This window comes from Puma concolor, chromosome A2 (assembly GCF_028749965.1).
Source record: "Puma concolor isolate L17-30 chromosome A2, mPumCon1.1.hap2, whole genome shotgun sequence".
In the NCBI taxonomy this organism is placed as follows: Eukaryota; Metazoa; Chordata; class Mammalia; order Carnivora; family Felidae; genus Puma; species Puma concolor.
The window spans coordinates 170,009,982-170,017,550 of NC_141668.1; the positions used below are offsets into that span (position 1 = coordinate 170,009,982).

Consider the following 7,569-nt stretch of genomic DNA (forward strand, 5'->3'; position numbering starts at 1 on the left):
GGCTTCCTTCTTCCTGCGGACGAGGACTGAGTGCCCACTGTGTGCCAGGGACAGTGCCGAGCACAGCAGGGCGCAAAGTGACAACACTAAGCCTAACATTCTAGATGGAGACGCAGATAAGGAAATACCTGTTTAACATTCAAGGCTGTCGGATGATGGTACATTCCGAGCAAAAAAAGGGAGCAGAGAAGGGGGTAGGGCATGCTGGGTGCTTGGGTTGGGGCTTTAAATAGGGGTCAAGGAAGGTCACCAGGAGGGGGAGTCGGACAGGCAGCCTAGCCACAGGGGGACCTTGAGGGTCGAACGTGCCGTTCAGGGACTTTCCTGACAAGGCCATGGGGCCACCTGCCCCTGCCCCCTGGGCCCCCGGGACCCTAGAAATAGGACGGTGACACATGGCTGCTTTCTGGATGGGCACTCACAGCCAAAGGGGACGTCTTGGGTTGTCTCCAATCCGGCAGATCTTTGCCCTGTTTGACGGTAGAAACCCCGCTTTGAGAGGTTCTAGAAGGCTCTAGAAAGTTCTGGAAAACCCCTCCCGCTGGAGATACACATAATTCGGGACACCTCTCGGATGGCACCAGCAAGGCTCAGAGAGGGTGAGTGATGTGCCTGGGGTCACACAGCAGCAACCGTCAGCCCTCCCCCATGGCAAGACCGGCAAGACCCGCAAGACACGTGTGGTTTTCTTTGCTGTTGATTCATAACGAACAGCAGATGGGAAGTTGGATAAGGGCCCCCGTTGGGTCACTGGGGCTGGCAGGCGCTGCCCTGCTCACCACCCCACCCCCACCCACAACCGGATGGCTGTGAGGAGAGGTGCTCCCCAAAGCCGGAGGCCTAAGTGACTGTCCACCCTCCGGGCAGATGAAAAGCAGAAATAGGTCTGAGCCACGCAGAGCCAGGGAACAGCAGAACAGAAATAACCAGCTTGGCAAAAACCCGGAGGCCAGGCTGAGTCACAGACCCGGGTCCAGATGCGGGCACCAGGCCCAGGACCCTGAGGGTCACCAGGCCCCCAGCACGCCACGACGGGACCCAGGTGTCATGGGGTCTAGCTTAACGTCTTCTGTGGCTCCCGCTCATTGGCCTCGGAACAAACGGCCGGGGTCCTCGATCCCCCCCCAGTGGCCCGGCCTCCGTGAGTTTCTCTGGCTTCAAAATAAATCTCCTTTTCAGTTCCCTTAACTTCTCCCCTCCCCCCACCCCGTGCCAGGCGCCAGCGGGAATCTGTCACGTTTTAGTTCATTCGGGAATAGCAGGGCGAGCTCTTGCATATTTTTAAGACACACACACACACACACACACACACACACACACCGCGTAAAGCATGAATATATAACCCAATAAATTCTTGTGAAACTTGCATCCACTTGGTCTGAACCCAGGTGAAGACTGAAGATGTCACCAGCCCCAGGAGGTGCCCAACGGTCCCCAATGCTCTCACTCCTACGGTGTCTCTATGTTTGGGGAGTAATTTTTGGTAATAAGATTTATCTTTTCTTTCTTTCTTTCTTTCTTTCTTTCTTTCTTTCTTTCTTTCTCTCTCTCTTTTGAAGAGAGAAAGGGCACAAGTGAGCGAGGGGCAGAGAGAGAGAGGGAGAGAGAGAGAGAAAATTCCACACAGGCTCTGCATTGTCAATGCAGAGCCCAAAGCGGGGCTCGAACTCCTGATCAGTGAGATCATGACCTGAGCCAAAGTCGGATGCTTAACTGCACTGAGCCACCCAGGCGCCCCCAGACTTATCTTGGTTTTCATTCTGAAATGTACCTGGCGTCGTGTTCACTTTCTTTGGTGTGCGGTTCTGGGATTTTGACAAAGGCACACAGCCATGTAAATTATCACCCGAACAGAGGACGGAATGTGCTCCCACCACCTAGAAATACTCCCTCCAGGGACTCCTTCGTCGTCAGACCCTCGCCTCGTCCCCAGTCCCCGGAAACCACTGATCTTTGTTGTTATGATTTCTAAAGTACTTTTCTGGAGGTCGCACAAATGAATGCTGTATTAGGTAGCTTTTCAGACTGGCTTCTTTCACGGAGCATTTGAGATCTGTCCTCTGCAAGCTGGGGGTGCACCGGGGATCTGTTCCTTCCGGCTGCTGAGCGGTTGTGGGGCCCCACACGGCAGTGCTCACCCACAGAACACACGGGGGTTGTTTCTAGGGTGCAGTGATCACGAACAGTGCTGCCACACACGCACGTGTTCGGGGTTCGGACGAACATCCGTGTTCATTTCTCGGGGAGAAATTTCTAGCAGGGGGATCTCCGGGCCAGGGTAACTGTTTGGCTTCGTGAGGAACTGCGATCGGTTTCCCAAGTGGCCACCCCAGTCTGCATCCCCCCCCATGCCACCCCCCCCCCCCGCAGCGATGAATGAGGTCCAATTGCTCCGTATCGTCTCCAGCACTTAGCATTGTCTGTATTTTTAGTATTAGCCATTTTCAGACGTGTGTGTCTCCTTATGGATTTCATCTGTGTCTCCCTGAGGGACCAGTGGCATTGAACACTCTCGTGTGTGTGCACGCGACATCCGTGCGTGCTTCTTGGTGAAGCGGCCGTCCTTTCAGTGCCTTGTTTTCTTATGACCGTGTTTTGAAAATTCGTTGGGCAGGCTGGGCGCAAGTCCTTTATTGCGCGGGTGGTTTGCAAATGCTTTTCCCCCAGCCCGTAGGTCGGGTTTCCGTCCCCTTAATTGTGTCTTCCCTGGAGCAGAAGTTTTAAATTTCGATGATGGTTCAATGAATCAAATTTTTTTTTAACTTTATGGATTATGTCTTCGGTGTTTTATCTGAGAACTGTTTGGCAAACCCGAGGAGGTGGAGATGTTCTCCGATCTTCTCTTCTGGGAGTTTTATTGTTTTACATGTTACATTTAGAGCTACGACCACGCGGAGTTCTTTCTTGTATGAAAGTAGAGGTTCTTCCCCTCCTCCCCCCCTCCTCCTTCTCCTCCCCCTCCTTCTTCCCCCTCCCTCTCTTTCTCCCTCCTTCCCTTCCCCTCCTCCTCTCTCTCCTCTTCCCCTCCCCCTCCTGCTTTTCCTCCTCCTTCTCCTTCTTCCTCTATATGTGAATGTCCAGTTGTCCCAGCATCATTTGTTAAAAAGACTGTCATCTCTCGGGGAGCCTGGGTGGCTGAGTCGGTTAAGCGTCCGACTCTTGATGTCGGCTCAGGTCGTGATCTCAAGGTCCATGAGTTCGAGCCCCATGCCAGGCCCTGTGCTGATAGCTCGGAGCCTGGAGCCTGCTTCGGATTCTGTGTCTCCCTCTCTCTCTGTCCCTCCCTCACTCATGCTCTGTCTCTCTCACCCTCAAAAATGAATAAATGTTAAAAAAAAACTTTTTTTAAGAAAAACAAAAGAACGGATGTGCGATATTCACCCAAAGGAATGCTGCGGCCACAGCTGGCGGTGAGGATTGACGACCCACAAGGACACGCAGCACTCTGTGTCCCACAGATGTGACACTGAGTGATAGATAGAAATGACTCACCACAGTTCATCTTGCACAGCTCTCCTCAGATAAAGTTCACAAATGGAGAAAAGGAAACACAAATTTTAGGGTAGCTTAATTGAGCTGTACATTTGTAAAGAAAAGCAAGGAAGCTGAATTTAAATAAGTAAATTTAAAAAAACTAACTTGAATTTAAAGACATAAATTTAAAAAAACTAACTTGAATTTAAATAAACAAATTTTTAAAAACTAACTTGAATTTAAATAAATTTAAAAAACTGACTTGAATTTAAAGACATAACTTTAGGGGCGGCTGGGTGGCTCAATGGGTTAAGCATTGACTTCAGCTCAGGTCACGATCTCATGGTTGGGGGGTTTGAGCCCCACATCGATGTCTCTGCTGTCAGCACAGAGCCTGGGGTCCCCCTCTCTCTGCCCCTCCCCTGCTCACTCGCTCTCTCTCTCAAAGATAAACATGAAAAAATTAAAGTGTTAGTTTCTTTAAAAAAAATAAATACATTTTTAGAAACTGTTATGTAAATAAGTAAATTTTAAAAACCTAGCTTAAATTTAAATATAATAAAAAAAAAAAAAGCAAGGAAGCAAAGAGGGACATTACATAAGAGAATCAATTCACAGAGGACATGGCCACCGGAGCGTGTATGCACGAGGCACAGAAAAGCAAAATATGAAAGGCCTGAAAGGAGAAATCCACAGATCCACAAATCTGCTCCCAAACGTTGACACCCCTCTCTCCGTAATCAGTAGAATAAGCGGGCAGAGTCTTAGCAAGAATATAGAAGATCTAAACACCACCACCGACCGCATAGACTCGGATCAATATGGTGATGTGATTTCTGGTAAATACAATGACAATTCAGTCGAGAGATGGCAGTCTTTTCATTTATTTATTTTATTTTATATATATATATATATATATATATATATATTTTTTTTTTTTTTGAGAGAGAGAGAGAGAGAGAGAGAGAGAGAGAGAGATCACGAGCGGGGGGATGGGCAGAAGGGAGAGGCGACACCCGGATCATGACCTGAGCAGAGATCAAGAGTCAGCCGTTCAACGGACTGAGCCACCCAGGCGCCCCAACGCTTATCTAGTTTAAGCAGGCATATAATTTTGCGTTCGTTTCAGATGTACAACGTGACGATCGGATATTTGTGCCCATCGTGAAACCATCACACGAGGGGTCTCGTTAGGGGACATTTTGTTTTCCCGGGATGAAGGCTTCTAAGATCCCCTCTCATCCACGTTCACCTGTGCGGTACAGTGTCACTAACCACGGTCCCCAGGCCGCGCTAGCCACCCTGGACCGCTGACGGGCGCCCGGTTAAATTTCAGCCTGGGGCTGCAGCGAGCGGGGCAGCGGGTGGACATGTGGCCCAGGCCGCTGGTGACCGTAGGGGCGACCTTGCGCGGAGAGAAACCTAACTGGGGAACGGTGGCTTAGAAGGGGTTTCCCAGGGACTGGCTTTGGCCACGGCGCATGCGCCACGGAGCTGCGTCCGTTCCTTCCCGTCTCCTATTTCCTGAACGGCGCGCGCCTCGACGCGTCTCTGGTTTTACAAGCGTCCTTTGTGCCTAACAAGAATACGATCTGTACATCGTTCCCAAGTACCTCCCAGTCCTCGGCTGCCGGGAGTACTGGCCGCTGAGGGCCACGGCTGTCCCCGCTGGCCCTTGGCCACACCTCAGGTCCTGCCCAGCCCCCGGCAAAGGCCCGAAGTCAGTGCTGGGATAACCAAGTTTTTAACTGATCATTTCTTTGGAGAAGACGAGAAAGTCTTCCTGCCGCGGTTTCACTGCTAGTTTTATATCCAGGCGAATGGCAAGCACGATCCAGGCACTTGCGTACCTGTGTTCACAGCGGCATCATTCACAGCCCCAGGTTGCCGTCGACAGGTCAGTGGGGCAGGCTTCGTGGGCGTAGCAACCCCGTTCTGCAGGTTTTCCGTCTTGAAATCCCCCCCCCCCTTTTTTTTTTTTTTAAACAAAGATCATGTGTTTTCATTTAGTTCGTGTCCGCGCCTCGCTGGACCGGCCGCGGCTGGCGCCCATGGCTGGCGAGCGCTGGCCTACCGTCAGGGCAAGGAACTGGCCACTCCGTGCCTTGGTTTCCCCATGAGAGGAGGAGGAGAGGCCCTCGCGCGGAAAAACGCGCGTCGGAGCCTGCCGGTGTGCGGGAAGGCCGGAGAGCTCGAGAGCGGCACCTGCTGGACGCGGCGGGCATGACGTCCAGGTGCGCCGGCTGCGTCGCGGGGCCTTCTCCTCCCCGCCTCACTTCCTGGATCCTGCCCCCTCCTCTGCCCCCACCTGGTGCAGCCCCCATCACGCCCGCGGGGACCAGAGCAGTCCCCTCCGCCGTGGATCCCCGGCTCGGGCCTTCATCCCTCCAAGTCCGTCCTCCCCATGGCGGCCATCGGAGGGCGCCCGTGAGCACCCGAGTCAGGTCTGGCCCTCCTCAGCCCGCAGCCCTCCGGGAGGCCCACCTCTCTGGGGGGAAAGCCCTAGTCCTCCTGAGGCTCTCAAGGCCCTGCAGACTTGCCCCTGCCCCTTCCTGCCCTCCCCTCCTCCTCCCTCTCTCCCCCTCACCCACTCTGCTGCAGCCACGCGGGCCTTCTCACTGTTCCTCCGACATGTGAGCCCAGTGCTGCCCCAGGACGTTTGCACGGGCTGTGCCCCGTGCCTGGGGTGCCCTCCTCTCACGTCATCATTGTTCCCCATCCGGCTTCCCTGCTGTGTCTGGTGCCACAGCCTCCAAGGCCTATCCCACTGATGAGCAAGTGCGGAAAGCTGGAGGAGGCCGTGCACAGACTGAACACCTTGGACGCGGCCGGTGGGAGTGTGAAACGGGGCGGCCGCTGTGGAAACGGGTTGGTGGTTCTGCAAAAAGCTAAATGTAGAACTACCGTGATCTGGCGATTGCTGGTGCGGTCTGTAGTCACTAGAACGGAAAGCAGGCTCTCAGCCTGATGTTTGCACACACAGGTCCCCTTCAGCATGATTCCCAGTCACTGAGACGTGGAAATAACCCGAGTGTCCACCGAAGAAAGTGGCTCATCCATAAAATGATCGTCCAGCCTCAGCGAGGAAGGACGTCCTGCCGCCTGCCACCACGTGGATGGACCCGGAGGACACTGCACAGTGACAGGAGCCAGACACAGAAGGACACGTCCTGCGTGATCCCACTCACAGGGCGTCCCCATAAGAGTCCCGTCCACAGAGGCAGAGAGTGGATGGTGGGAGCCAGGGGTGGGGAGTCTGTGCTTCATGGGGACAGGGTCTCAGTCTGGGGAGATGGAAAGTTCTGGAGACGGATGGAGGGTGGGTGCACGACAGTGTGTGTTTGATGCCACTGGACAGCTCAGCGGTTAAGCGTCCAACTTCGGCTCAGATCATGATCTTGCGGTCCGTGAGCTCGAGCCCCAAGTCTGGCTCTGTGCGGACAGCTCAGAGCCTGGAGCCTGCTTCGGATTCTGTGTCGCACTCTCTGCCCCTCCCCACTCATGCTCTCTCAAAAAATGAATAAACATCAAAAAAAAAAAAATTTTTTTTTAAATAGTACGTTTAAGTAGGCTCTATGCCCAGTGCAGAGCCCAGTGCCGGGCTTGAACTCATGAGCCGCAGACCCAGACCTGAGCTGAGATCAAGAGTCAGATGCTTAACTGACTGAGCCAGCCAGGTGCCCACAAATGGTACATTTATGTGCACTTACCACTTTTTAAAAAGGAAAAAATTCAAAGAGTGGTTGCGGAGACTGGCCTAATACAGGTGGGCGAGGAGAACGTGTTCCACAAGAGCATCCCCCACGGCCCCCACGGCCCCCACGGCCCCCACGGCGAGTAGCAAGCCCGGCCCAGAACCGGGCTCCCCGGTCCCCTGCCCCCAGTGAGGAGGCGCTACTCTTGCACGATGCTCTAGTCCCGCAGCACAAATGGACTTGAAGCCAGGGTCCAGAAAGAGGCCCTCAGAGCAGGGGCCCCGATGCCACAGTCGCTGCCCGGGGCCGGAGGCACAGCCATATCCCGGGGCAGCTGTGGCCACGGGTCCCAGGAGCTCAGACACCTGGCCAAAGGTGCTGGGGTCCCAGCCAGATGCAC

The 7,569-nt window shown here is 53.9% G+C and overlaps 1 long non-coding RNA gene across 1 annotated transcript; it reads left to right on the forward strand.

The window, feature by feature from the left end:
- The first annotated feature begins 1,345 nt into the window (after positions 1–1,345).
- Positions 1,346–7,016, forward strand: LOC147583896 (uncharacterized). The gene is made up of 4 exons (XR_015248594.1): positions 1,346–1,483; positions 4,604–5,371; positions 5,485–5,708; positions 6,458–7,016. It is a non-coding gene; the product is annotated as an uncharacterized LOC147583896 (long non-coding RNA).
- The last annotated feature ends 553 nt before the right edge of the window (positions 7,017–7,569 follow it).